Consider the following 14,023-nt stretch of genomic DNA (forward strand, 5'->3'; position numbering starts at 1 on the left):
AGTATAAACATATACTAAATATTATATAGGATATACTTATATTTAAATGTTTTTGGTGTTTGTCTGAAATTCAGGACTTTTGTTTTGGCAATATTGGAAATGACTGAACCAGGGTCTTGCTGGTAGACAAGTAGTCAACCACTGGGCTACATCAGGCCATCAAAGTCAGATTTCAACCAAGCATTTTGCATTTTATTTTACTGATTCTGATATCAGCCCAGCAGACTTTGTTTGTTTGTTTGTTTGTTTTGAAATAGGATATCATAGAACATAGGTTGGCCTCAAACTTGCTAAGTAGCTAGACTTAGCCTTGAATTCCTGATCCTCCTGCCTAGCCCCTTCCAAGTGCTAGGATGATAGCCATGTACCACTTGCCTGGAAGACTGGTGAGGCGTGGGAGCCATAGTCATGCTGTCAGGTTTCTATGGCTCAGTGGTACTGGGCTTCAAACCTCTGATTCTTGGTACATTTTAAACTAGAACAGACTCAGTGTCTCAACTCCAACTCTTGCTTTTTGTCTTTAAAGAAAGACTATTAGGGCCAGGCATGTTTGTAGACAGTGGCAGCTCACCCCTGTCATCCCAACACTTGGGAGGCAGAGGCAGGAGGAACACTGCAAGTTCAAGTTAGTCTAGTCTACACAGCAAGCTCTAGACCAGCCGGGGCTGTGACCCTGTCTCAAAATAACAGCAACAACAATGCCAATGACCACAGCACTCTACAGAAACATGTCAGATTATAGCCAGGAAGGTGTCGCGTGTTCCTTGCCAAAACAAGAAGGTGACCACAGCAGCGATCTTGTCTGCTACCAGTCTTCACTTTTCCACAGTAGTCACTTGACCTCAACCCACTTGTTTGGAAAGTAAGTTTCTTTTTTCTTTTTTTTTTTCTTTTTTTCGGAGCTGGGGACCGAACCCAGGGCCTTGCGCTTGCTAGGCAAGTGCTCTACCGCTGAGCTAAATCTCCAACCCCGGAAAGTAAGTTTCTTAAACTCTCTTAGAGGCAAGTGCTGCTGTGTTTCTAATCTCAGTTTTCTGCTGACCACGTGGGCCAGATGTTGTCTTCCAGTTTAATCTTGATGCAACTTGACCCCATTATCCCTGTTCCTGGAGTAGCTGTGGCAGGCGGGCAGCTTAGATGTCAGTAGGAGGCATGCCGTCTGCTCATGGGCTGCCCTGGGCTGCTGGTCCACTCCTTTTGGCTGTGTCTTCTGGACGGTGACATCTGTGCCTTAGCCTGGTGCCAGAGTTTTTAAAAACTGTCTCAGTTATTGGGTAATGTCCCTTGCCAGATACTAGGAAATTTTATAATTGGATTGTCCCAGAAAACCCAAGCACTTGTTCTTTCAAAGAGGCGTTCTTGCTTGGCTCAAGACCAGCCCTTACCCAAGCCTGGAGCTTGCCCCATCTCTGATTTTCTTTCTCACTTCAGCTCTTCCTTTCTCCTAACAGCTACTAGACACTCTCGGTGCAGGAGGGAGTCTGCCACATAGGTAATGGAGAATGGATTTTGGTCTGGAATAATATAAACATTTATTACAGCTAGCAAGAAAAGGACAACTAGGTCAGTGGAAAAAAATGGGCAAGTGAAATGAACATGCAGTTCTCCAAAGAGAAAAACTCAGAAGACATCGTGACCTTGAGCTCATCTCCAGCCTCTCTAGTAGAGACCTGACAGTGAAATCAAAGTAGGAGCTTGGGTTTTAGCTCAGTAATGGTGTCCTTCCCGGCAAATACAAGGCTCTGGTTTAGTGTTGAACACATACATAAGTAAAATGAATGTAAACAAAATTTGACTTTATACAGAATTGACAGAGGTCAGAAGTCTGACTTTGTAGGAGACAGTAATGACCCCAGGGGATATGAAGGAGTCCACCGTCCTTCACTGGCTGCACAGATTGTTAGAGTGGTGCTTTAGAGAGCGAGAGGTTGCCTCGTTGTCTGATGCAGCAGTTCCAATGGCACATCTGTTCCTAAGAGAATTCTTAAATGCCTTTGAAGGAGTCAAGGCTTTTCCTTTTAATATTTTCTTTTTTCTTTTTAAATTTCATTTTACTTTATATGTATAGGTGTCTTGACTGAATGTTTGTCTGCATGCCACATGAATGCCCATTGCCTGCTGAGGCCCAACAGGCATTATGAGCTCCTGGGACTGGACTTAGAGATGGTTGTGAGCTGCTACGTAGGTGCTGGGAATTGAACCTGAATCCTCTGGAAGAATAACCAGTATTCTTCTTCTTCTCTTTTAAAAGATATAGTTATTTCCTTAATAATTTTATTCTTCTTTTACGTGCATTGGTGTTTTGCCTGTGTGCATGTCCATGTGAGGGTGTTAGTACCCCTGGAACTAGAGTTAATGCCATGTGATGCTAGGAATCGAACCTAGTTCTCTGGAAGCTTCAATGGCCAGTGCTCTTACCCACTGAGCATCTCTCCTGCCTGCTTTTCATCTTTAATTTCTGGTTGGTTTGTTTTGAAACAGGGCCTCTTGTAGTCCAGGCTGGCTTCAAATTTGTTATTTACCTGAACTCCTGATTTCCTTCCCTTTTTGTTGTGTTTACACTGTCACAGCTGTCCTTTTTTTGTTGTTGTTGTTTTTTTTTTTTTTTTTTTTTTTTGGTTCTTTTTTTCCGGAGCTGGGGACCGAACCCAGGGCCTTGCGCTTCCTAGGTAAGCGCTCTACCACTGAGCTAAATCCCCAGCCCCGTTGTTGTTGTTTTTGTTTTGGACATTTTTAATTGATTTTCTTAAGACTTTTTAATCATTCAAAAAAATGGAGCAGTTAGTGTATTAAATTCAGTTTGCCTGTTACCTTAGTGTTAACAATTACAGTTTTATCAAGCTATGTGTTGTGATTCTTTTAACTTTAAAAAGAAGAAGCAAGGATCTGTCAGCAGTGCCTCAGTCTGTACGTGATATTTTAATGCTATTAATACCATAGACAGCGTGGTTTGTAAGCAATAGACATTTGTTCTCACTTTCTAAAGACTGGAAATCTAAGATCAAGGTATCTAATAAGGCCTCTGTTTGATTCTTAGATCATTGTTCTTATTACATTCAGGAATTGTGTCCCTCCATGACCTGTTCAGTTCCCAAAGGTCACACTTGCTAACACCATCATGTTGAAGTATATAGAGTCATCACTTGTGAGTGTGGGAGGGCAGACAGAAATATTCAGTCAATGAATAGTGAGTGGTTCCTCGTTTAGTCATGACTCAACTCTGCTATATAGAGCAGTATACAGTCACTGGAATGAACAAATTAACAAGAAAAAGAAGATAAGAGATGGTGGTACCCTTCAGTGGTTTGATCCAGCATATAACAGACATAATAATGATGACAGAACATAGTATGTATGTGTGTATGTGAGTGTGTGTGTACACATGCATGTGTGCACATGTGTGCATATCTGTGTGCTTGCCTATAATGGAAGGTTGTGGAGGTTGGAGGTTGATGTCAAGATGTCCTCTTCTATTGCTCTTCTCCTTGTGTTTTGAGATAGGGTCATCCATTGAACCTGGAATTTGCCATTTCAGCTAGGCCAGCTGGTCAGTAAGCCCTCCACGTGCTGGGGTTATGGACACATGCTACCGTGCCTGGCTTTTTATGTGGGTGTTGGGGATTCGAACTCAGGTCCTCATGCTCCCACAGCAAGCACTTTACCCACTGGGCAACCTCTAATGTCATTCCTCTGGAGCATCCGTCTTGTTTTTGAGACAGAACCTCTATCAGCAGCTAAGGCTTGCTGATCAGCTAGGCTAGTTAGCTATGGCATCCTGGCCACCTGTCCCCACCTTCCCAGTGCTGGGATTGCAAACTCACCACCACGTCCAGCTTTTAGAGGGTATCAGATGTCAGCCCAGGTCTTTATACTTGCACAGCAAGCAGTCTATCAACTGAGCTTGCTTGATATCCAGTTCTGTGTTTATTGATTTTTCCCCCCCTGTGATAGGTTTATTTCATTTTCTATTTTCTGAGGTCCCAAATATGGGCCCTTTCCTCTCCCTACAACTTTTTAGCATGGGTGTAGTCATACTTTTTCATATTTTAAATTATTCAAATCAAGTAGTCACAGCTGAAAGTGTGTGCTATGGTAGTACTTCCTTGTCTAACTTCTCACTTTGCTGGAGTTGTATTTGCTTCCCCATCAGCTAATCTGCCTTTTTTGTTGTCTAACAGCAACTGCACTGGAACATCCTGAGCCTTCCACAGTCTGTTAAATCTGTAGGTGGCTCTGCAGGCTTGCTGGGCAATGGCTTGGGGCTCACCAGGCGGTTCCTTTTGTTCCTTCTGGTGGCAGCCAGGGCCTTGGCATACCTGAGAACTGTATTTTCTAGACATTGACTGACTGATTGACTGACCGATTGATTGATTGAGACAAGATAAATAGATGGAAAATTAAGGAGACCTAGAAGGTGAAAGAGCCTCTCACTCCAGAGGCCAGTTGAAGTCTTTCACCAACTGAGAGTAAAAAAAAATTACAGAATAATTTGCTGTGGAGGTTGCCTACATAAAAACAGTAATATAAATACATACATACATTCATACATACATACATACATATACTATGTATATATATATAGTACATATATGTGTATGTACACACACACACACACACACACACATATGGAGAGAGAGTGTGTTTTCAAATGAGAATGTTAAAATAGTAATGAGCTTAAGGCCTAACTATATATGATTAAGGATGGCCTTTCTCCTTTCCTAGCTGTAAACCTGACGTTTTCTGAGAATTTCACAAACAAGACTAGAAACTTTCATAAAGATGATAGTTAAAATTAAAGGGGCTATAGATATGGTTGCATGATTAAGATCACTTGCTCCTCTTGTAGAGGACCTGAGTTCAATTCCTAGCATCCACAACTCACAAATCGTCTATAGCTACAGTTCCAGGGGATCCAACAGCCTCCTCTGTCCTCCCTAGGTACTGTATACACATAATGGACTCAGCACACAGGCAGATCACTCATACACATAAAAATAGAAAGAATAGAGACTAGAAAGTCTGTTTACAGTAAAAGACATAAGCTGTGCCATACTTTGTGAACCATTCAAGGCCCATGGTTTTACCTTATCAGGTTGTTACCCGACCTAAGACACCAAGGGACCACCTTTTGACCTCATTTTCCAAAAAAGAGGGAAGAAAACTTCTTAGAAACCTTTTGAATAATGGAATTTCAGGGATTGGAAAGAGATCTTGGTGGTAAGGAGCACTTGTTGCTAATGCCAACAACCCAGGTTTAATTCCCAGTCCCACATGGTGGTTCACAACCATCTGCAACTCCAGGTCTAGAGAATTCTCTTCTGCCCTCCATGGGGCCAAGATACAAGGTGCACATATATACATGTAAGCAAAACCCACAGATAAGGTAAATAAATCTAAAAACACAAACAATGGGATGTTAAGAACCTCTAAGGCGGTATGTATGGCTGTTGCTAAGATACTTGCATGTAGCTCTTAGAGACGCTCACACCACATTGGAGCATGTACTGCCTTTCCTCTGTGTTAAAACCCCTTCCGTTTTTTCTGCTTTCTACCAGCTTATCCTGAAATTCTTCTCTGCAGTGAAGTCAAAAATTCTGGCTTCACCTGAGCAGAATTCTTAGCAACCATTTAGGCTACTACAGCTGGCAGCATAAAGCTCTGGCCTATGTCCCACTGCCACTAATGTGATGGTCTGGCTGGGTAGGACACTCCAGGTTTGAAGGGCTCCCTTAGGCTATTGGAGATATTGGTCCCAGAGGTTTTCAGCATCCCTGTTGATGACTGTTCTGTGTAACTTCTTTTCTTTCTCTGTTTAGAGGTATTTTATGATCACCCCTACAGATACAGCACCCTAATCTCAGTATGTATGATTAAGGGCCTTGACAGGGGATAGTCCCTACATACTGTTTCAGGGGTCCTTAGGAGAGAGAGTTACACTATGAAAGTGATGTGGAGGCAGAGGCAGTCAGCCATTGAAGTGATATGGCTACAAGCCAAGGAGGACCAGCTGCCACTAGAAGCTGGAGAAGCAAGGAATGGGTCTTTCCCATGGCCCTGCCCATGAGCAGATTTCAACTAAAACTGATAGTGAATTTCTGGACTCCCAAACTGAAAAATGATGCATTCCTGTTGTCCTCAGATATCATGTTTGACATCACCTTAGGAAATGACTACAGGAAGCTCACTGGGTTCCTACTAATCCTTTTCCAGCTGGGGCTTTCAGTAGCATGAATCACGAACCCTTCACCACGGAAGGCAGTGGGTGTCCTTCACCCCCCCCCCCCCCCATGGTGTTCTCTACCTCCTCATTTTCTTTCTCTCTGGGATTCCCAAGTAGCTAGATAGTGAACTCCTGGCTTGAGTCTTACACTTTCTCCACTTTTCCATAGGCTAGCCTTTCTGGGTGATGCTGTCCTGAACTGTCTTGTGATCGTACTTGTTACGTTAAAAACCTTTCTGCAGCTCTATTTTTAATTTCCTAGAGTTCTCTCTTGTTGCTTTTTAAAATAACAGCCGCCTCTTAATGGATGCAATCATTTTTTTATTTCTCTGGGGAGATTAATTATAGTTTTTCTATGTGTCTGCTCTTTATATTATTTTTCTCTCCAAAATGTCCATTAAAACATTCCTAAATCTGTTTTGGTGGTTTCCTCAAGTAGCCAGTGACATTTGGTTGATCATTTGTATGGAAGACCGCAATTCCAAAGTGCACTGGGAGATGTGGGCAGGTCAAGGTTGGAGAAGGCTGTAGGTGTGGGCAGTGGTCGTCTCTCTGGGAGCCAGGATTGTAGGTAGGCTTTTCCAATCTTTGCAGCAGTCAAACTGGGCTGGCTTCTGTCACTGTAACAACTTAGAAAGGTAGTGAGCTGCAGCTCATCCTTTCTGAAGGGGTTCACAGTCTGCTGGGTCTGATTGCAGTGGGAACGAGTGGCAGAACGGAGCAGACTATCTCATAGCCAGGAAGGGAAACTGGGAGGCCCAGGGAGCATATCCCTAATGACCCAAAAACCTTCCACTGGACCTCACTGCCTCAGGACTCTGGCATAGTGGTTCTCAACCTGTGGGCTATGACCCCTTTGGGGAGTTAAATGACCCTACCACAGGGGTTGCATATCAGCTATCCTGCACATTATAATTTACATTATAATGTATAACACTAGGAAAATTACAGTTATGGAGTAGTAATGAAAATAATTTTATGGTAGGGGTTACCACAACATGAGGAACTGTATTAAAGGGTTGCCCTATCACTTTCACATAGTGCCAAGTCTTGGGTTCAAACCCTTTAACAAATAGGTCTTAGGGGGTCATAGGAGATCCAAGGAAGGACTCTTCTGGCTTGCTGCCTAAGACTGAACCTGCTGAGTGCTCTGTGGAGCTGTGGGGCTGCTGTCTCCACCTCACTCCTGGCTGGGGTTGCAGCTGCTTCAGGAATCTTGCCGCCTATCCATCTTTATAGTGGCCAGCAGGAGAACGGTGGACTCCCATGGCCAAGCTGTGCACTCTGTTCCTGTCATCCTGGCAGCATTCCTCTGGCATTTGGCTCAACCTATGCTGCCAGAATGTCTCCATAGCTTCAGATCTGGAAGTGGCAGGTGACTTGTCACAGAGGTTATTATGAGAAGTCAGAACTAAATGCAAAGGGCACCTGTACTGGCTAGTTTTGTGTGTCAACTTGACACAAGCTGGAGTTATCACAGAAAAAGGAGCCTCAGTTGTGGAAATGCCTTCATGAGATCCAGCTGTAAGGCATTTTCTCAATTGGTGATCAAGTCGGGAGGACCCAGCCCATTGTGGGTGGTACCATCCCTGGGCTGGTGGTCTTGGATTCTATTAGAAAGCAAGCTGAGCAAGGCAGGGGAAGCAAGTCAGTAAGTAACACCCCTCCATGGCCTCTGCATCAGCTCCTGCTTCCTGACCTGCCTGAGTTCCAGTCCTGACTTCCTTTGGTGATGAACAGCAATGTGGAAGTGTAAGCTGAATAAATCCTTTCCTCCCCAGCTTGCTTCTTGGCCATGATGTTTGTGCAGGAATAGAAACCCTGACTAAGGCAGCACCTACAGCCACATAGGCACATCTGTCAGATGTTTGCTTTTACTGTCACTGGAACATCCTAGGCTGTACAGGGAAGAGACATTTGAGTATTCTGACTGCCTCAGATTTCAGTTTGCCTGTGTTTGCAGTCTTTGTCATTCCTACCTTTTGAAACACCAGAACTGAGTGGTGGGCTACAATTTTTTACTGGGTGGAAATGTCCTTGCATTTTTTCTCCATCCCCTGCATTATGACTACAAGTCCACATGCTGCCCTAGAGTGCAGCCTCTGTCGTCTGCTGTCATCAACTGCTGTCAAGCTTTCTTACTTTGTCTTTGTGGTTTGTGCTCTTTAGGAAGGACGTCTCAGGCCAGGGGTGTGGCTCACACTATAACGCCTCAGGAGTCTGAGGCAGTAGGAGTTCAATACCAACCTTGGCTATCAGTGAGTTCCTGGATAGCCATGAGTATAAAGACCCTGCTTAAACAAACAACAAACAAACAAACAACAACAACAACAACAAGCCCATCCAAATTGGAATAGAAATAAACTCTTATGTTTGAGTTGCTTGAGTTTTTACATCCAACTAGATCTTTTGTTTTATTGTAAATTAAAAGCCTTCTGAGCCCAGGACCCTCTAGCTTTCTTGATTTTCTCTCATCTTTTCTAAACTTTCTAAAAGTTCTTGTTGAAGCTTTAGGCAGCTTGATACAGTGATGGGACTTCCGTAGCTTTCCACTCACCCCTGTTTCCCTCTCCTGACCCACCCTCCTCTCCCTTTCCAAGACCACCAAGGAACTCTGTGGTGTGGACTCCGGTAGCTGGTTTTCTTTTGCTTCTCAGAGCTCTGTGCCTTGATTCTGCTCATCACTCTTCCTTGGGCTCCTCATTCCTCACAGCAGTCCCTTGCTGGGTATTGGCTGTCTTCTTTATGTTGTATCTTCTCTGTGCTGTCCTTTCCATGAGTCCATGGGTCCATGGGTGTTTTCATGTTGTCTTACTGGGGACGACTCCCCTATCTAGCTCCAGCTGAGTTTTCTATCTAGTTGTCCGTCCCATCTTGAAACTGGCAGTTAACACCAGCTCTCTGGGTTCCACAGGGAGCTCCCAGCTTCTACCTCACCTGCTTCTGTGATCTTTGACTTGTTGGTACCCAAAGTCCACCTTCCCTCCTGCCTCTGCCTCCCATCTAACAGGTGCTGTCAGTTTTGCCTTTTATTTCCTGTCCAGTCACTGCTGTCCAGTCATCCTCCCTGCTCCCACCCTGTGTGGGGTTCCTATTCCCTCTCACCAGCTGTCTCACAGTCATTAGAACATTTTCCTGAGTTACTAACCACTTCCATTCTTTCCTTCCCCAAACTAGCTTCCTCAGACCCTGTGTATGGTTCCTGCCAATAGGAGCACATCTGTCACCTGTGAGGTTCCTCCATAGCATCCCCTGGTGTTGTGGCACAGTGCACTCTCTCTCTGCCACCGTGCAAACTCTTGGTTTAGATAGATCCCAGGCTTCTGCCCCTGGGCTCCTTTTTAACATCTTTGTTCCCTGCTGTGACTAGGACACTGACTAGGAGATTTTTCTCCTGTTGTCCCTTACCTCTGAGCCTCCCTTTCTCTGCCTGGTCTCTTTCTTCTGATGTTCTCTCCTCACTCCATTTTTCCCCTCTTCCTCTTCTCTCCTTTCCATGGCTTGACTCTGATGTCTATGCCCCCAGAGGCCTTCCTGCTGGCTGAGCCCAGCTTTCCCAGCAGCCACTGCATCACTGTTCACTTCTCTTTCTGCTGCCTCCCACTCACCTTCCCCAGCTGAGCCAGTCCTAAATAGCTACATGCTCTGAAACCCAGCCACAGCTGCAGCCTGCAGCAGGATGAGCAGAGGAGAGAAAGGTCCTACTGTACTATTGGATGTGTTCCTAGCCCCGGTGATAGGGTCTACAGAGTTCTGGCCACCTATGAGAACTCTGTTTGATCCTCAGGGTCATCACAACAAAAGTCCAACTCTGAGAAGCTTAAAACAACTGAGATTTTGGAGGGCATCAAACAGAGCCATATTCCTTAAGGCCTCGGGTCCCTTCTGACCTCTTCCAGTTTCTTCTGTTTGCAGTTGATGTTTGGCGTCCTAGGCTTGTAGACTGTCACTGTAGTCACACGCTGGCTGCGTCTTCACATTCTCTTCCATCTCTGCATCTGTCACTGTCCACGTTCTCTACGTTACAGGAACACCAGGCTTATATCGGGTTATGAATGCCATCCAGTAACTATCAGAGTACCTCAGTAAAGACTCCATTTGTAGATAAGGTCACACTGGGAAGTGTAGGACTTTAAAGTATCTTTTTGAAGAGACACAATTCAGGCTATGTGTCCTGAACTTACCAGCCCCGGAGAGCCCTGCTCTTATCCAGTCACGGCCTTCACCTCCATCTTAGACATGACAGAGGAGCATATGAATGGAGAGCCGGCCAGCGTGGCTGTCTGGAAACTTCCTGGACCATCGGCCAGCACCTGCTATCTGCTTTGCCTACTGTAGACATGATCCAGTCATGTTTGGAATTAGGACTTTAGTGCTTCTCAGTACCCACCACACTCAGCTCTGAAACTTGACTTTTTTAGTTTCTACCTTTAGCTTATGTCTGAGTCCACTTGGGCTACCATAACAAATGCCACAGACCAGGAAGCTTATAAACAACACACGTTATTTCTCATAGTCTGGAAGCTGGGAAGCCAAGGTCAGAGTTTCAACATGTAAATTTGGGACAGAAACAAACATTCAGTTTGCCAGGTGTTCTCCCCTGCCCTGCTCTTTTGCCCTTCCATGTGTCCTGCCAGCAGCACACTGGGCTCTAAGCTTTGTGGAGAGGAGACTTTATACACTATTAGTTTGGGTGTGCTGTTCCCAAAAAGAGCTGTACCTTATTAATCTCCACAATATTTCTGAATGAATTTTAACAGCCTCATATGGTTCTTCTCACTGTATGGCCTGGAGTACCCATTCATTCATTCACTATGCATTCATTCTTTATTGTCTGCCTCTGGCATATATTTAATTTGGTGCCAAGCATTATGTAGAGTGTTACAGAGACAGTAGAGGAACAGATAGGCCAAAGTTATTGTGCCGAGGTGCTCACAGGACCCAGTAAGAGGAAACAGGTAGGTCAGCAAGTTGTTATGACATCAACTGCGCCTTGCTAAGATGTAGATACATCCCAGGGAGAGCCTCTCAGCAGGAGCTTGGTGGCTGAGAATGAGGTGGCTGACGGGAAAATGGGGCTATCTGAGCCAGCTGGAGATATGGGCGTCTAGGAAGCATTTCATTTCAGATTTCCAAAGGATATGGATAAATCAGGGCAAGTGCCCTTTCCTATTGGGGGTGGGGTGTGGGCAGCAGGTTAACAGTGATGGCTCCTTACACCAGAGGGCAGTGTTGGCCTTGAGTTTGTTACATTTCCTAGGACAAAGGGACAGAGCAGCTATCCCCATGTGACCTGTCCCTTATCTTCTTCCTACTGTTCTCCAGGCTGTTGAGATGCCCTCTTGCCTCCTATCTCTGAGTCTCTTTGCACACATAGAAACTGCACGTAGCAGAGCAGATACTCAGGCTTCCTCCTCTTGTAGCACAGGCTTGCTGACCGTATGTAGCCATTGGTGATTATAAGTGGCCCAGCTCCAGCCAGGGCCACGTAGAGCCCTTGGAGCTCAAACTGCCATAATGTTCTAGTGTTTTCCTGAAGCTTAGAGACCCAGGAGTACATGCAGACCCAGTGTCCCTGTTATGGTGTTCTCTTGTCTTCTCTGTTACCTTGTGACACCTCTACATCCAACTAAACAACAAAGCCGGTTTTCCTCTTCCCAGCCCTCAGCTCACACCAATCATCCTGGGCCACTGCAAGTAATTGCAGGCTGGGTGGACCAGAAAGCCTTGGCAGAGCATTCCTCCCTGGCTGCCATCCTCTGGGAGATGTGCTGCTCTCTCTAGGATGCTTCACAGTGAACTAAACATGACCACTGGGGCCCCCAGGAACTGGCATCCAAAAGAGACAGATGAAAGGACACGTCTGGCTTTTTAGGCTACAGTAGTTCATACCAAAGCACCAGGGAAAGGGCAGACTGAAGCTTTGATTTCAGTGTAGTAGGAGGGGAGCATGGGAAGGTTGGGGGCTAGGAAGAGGGAAACAGGTTTTGTTGGTTGGTTTCATAGATACTAGGGCCAATTTCTGAGTTGTTCTTCCTTCTTACTGCACAACTGGCTGCTTTCCAGCACACTTGAGTCAGCAAAGGTCGTCAAGACCGCTGGCTACCAGTGCCTGGCCTGCAGGATGTTGCCTGCGACTCCTCTGCTACCTACTCTGTGAAAGTAGATATAGTTAAGATCAAAGCCGGCATGTTCTAGAAGGAACATTCTAGGGCCTGCCTCTTGACTGCAGCACTTACAGGGCTTCCTGCCCTGTTTCCCAACCAGGCTGCTCTATCTGCAAGCACATCTCTTTGGCAGTATAGTAGCCAGATTATCTGGACCCAAACTGCCCTGACATGGAATTCTGTGCTGCTTCTGGTTGCAGGAGGCAGCCTGCAAGATATAGTTCAGGTCTGAAGGAGTAGAATTTCTAGGGACGTTTGATGACTTATTGGCAAATTGAAACTTCCTTAGCATATCTGGAGCACGTGACCACTTGCACTTTTGCTGTCCCTGCTGCTGTTCAGCACAGGGTGTTGATGGAGGTCTTGAGTTGATGGAGGTCTGGAGGGTTTTTGTTTTACTTTTTTCTTTTTTTTCTGAGCTGGGGATCGAACCCAGGGCCTTGCGCTTGCTAGGCAAGCACTCTACCACTGAGCTAAATCCCCAACCCCGGGTTTTTGTTTTAATCATAGGTTGTCTAGTTTGGGTATTTTCAGTGTTTAATTACCTGTTGCCCCATATTTCTGATGAAAGTCCCATAGTGGGGACTTAATGCCTGTCAGTTCAGAGCTCCCACTCTGGAGGGAAGCATAAGCGTACTCCAGCTTGTCTGTTGTTAGTTAATCCTAAAGCACTGCAGAGCCCCTTCAGGAGAGGACCCTGTAGAATCACCTGCTGACCTTGGGAGCTTGGCTTATTTTTGTTTTCACTGTAGAATCCACGTGGGCAGTGCCACAGACCTCACTCCTGTGATGCTGGGACCTTTGCCCTGCCTCATCTGGCATTCTGTTGTAGGCACCATCTCGGCTCCATGGTTTTTCTCTCTGGAAGGGGGAATGCTGAGTTCATAGATCAGTGTTGGAGAAAACTGAAGCAGGAAGAGGTGAAAAGTTTCCTGGAGCTGCCTTGAGTAGCAAGAGAGAAACAGGCACACTAGATGCCCATTGCTTCACGGTGGCTCACTCTTGCTGGAGAGGAGTTATTTACACATCCTCAGTGACAGTCACAGCAGTCTGACTTCCCTGTTTTTAATGCACAGCCTGAGGCAAGAATGGGATCTGTTAGCCAGCATTTGCAGAAAATAACAAACAGCCCTCTTCAGGTTGCTGGCGTTCTGGAGAGGAGCATGGGATGAAGGATCTTTGGGGAGTAGTGGGTTCCTTGTACTTTTGCCATCTCCCCCATCTCTGTGGGCAGGAAAGGAGTTCTGCTTGTGTGTCACACAAGCAAGGAAGACAGTATGGAGCCTCTTGAGGCATGTGCTCTGGGCCGGTTGCTGTGCCTGTGGGATCAGAGTGCTTCTCCCATGTAGGTTGAAAGCCACTCTTTGGAAGTTTCAGGCTTACTGATGTTACTAAGTAGGAGTGCTTTCCCTCAGAGGATTTAAATTGGAGTCTCAACCGTTGTCAACTATGAGGACTTTAGGATAACCATCTGACCAAGTACTCCCCTAATAGGGTACTGTGCTGCTAATGGGAGCCTGCCTCCCATTCCCCCTACTCCTCTCTGCATGCTATCATTTGGGTGACAGGAGACATCTGGAACAGTGCCAGCCTGAAGGGCTGTATCTGGAAACACCTTCTAAGAGACATGCTGTGA

The 14,023-nt window shown here is 45.6% G+C and overlaps 1 protein-coding gene across 4 annotated transcripts in view; it reads left to right on the top strand.

The window, feature by feature from the left end:
• Positions 1-14,023, top strand: part of Pc (pyruvate carboxylase) — a 99,085-nt gene that overhangs the window by 57,849 nt on the left and 27,213 nt on the right. The window lies entirely within an intron of this gene.

Source organism: Rattus norvegicus, chromosome 1 (assembly GCF_036323735.1).
Source record: "Rattus norvegicus strain BN/NHsdMcwi chromosome 1, GRCr8, whole genome shotgun sequence".
Lineage (NCBI taxonomy): Eukaryota > Metazoa > Chordata > Mammalia > Rodentia > Muridae > Rattus > Rattus norvegicus.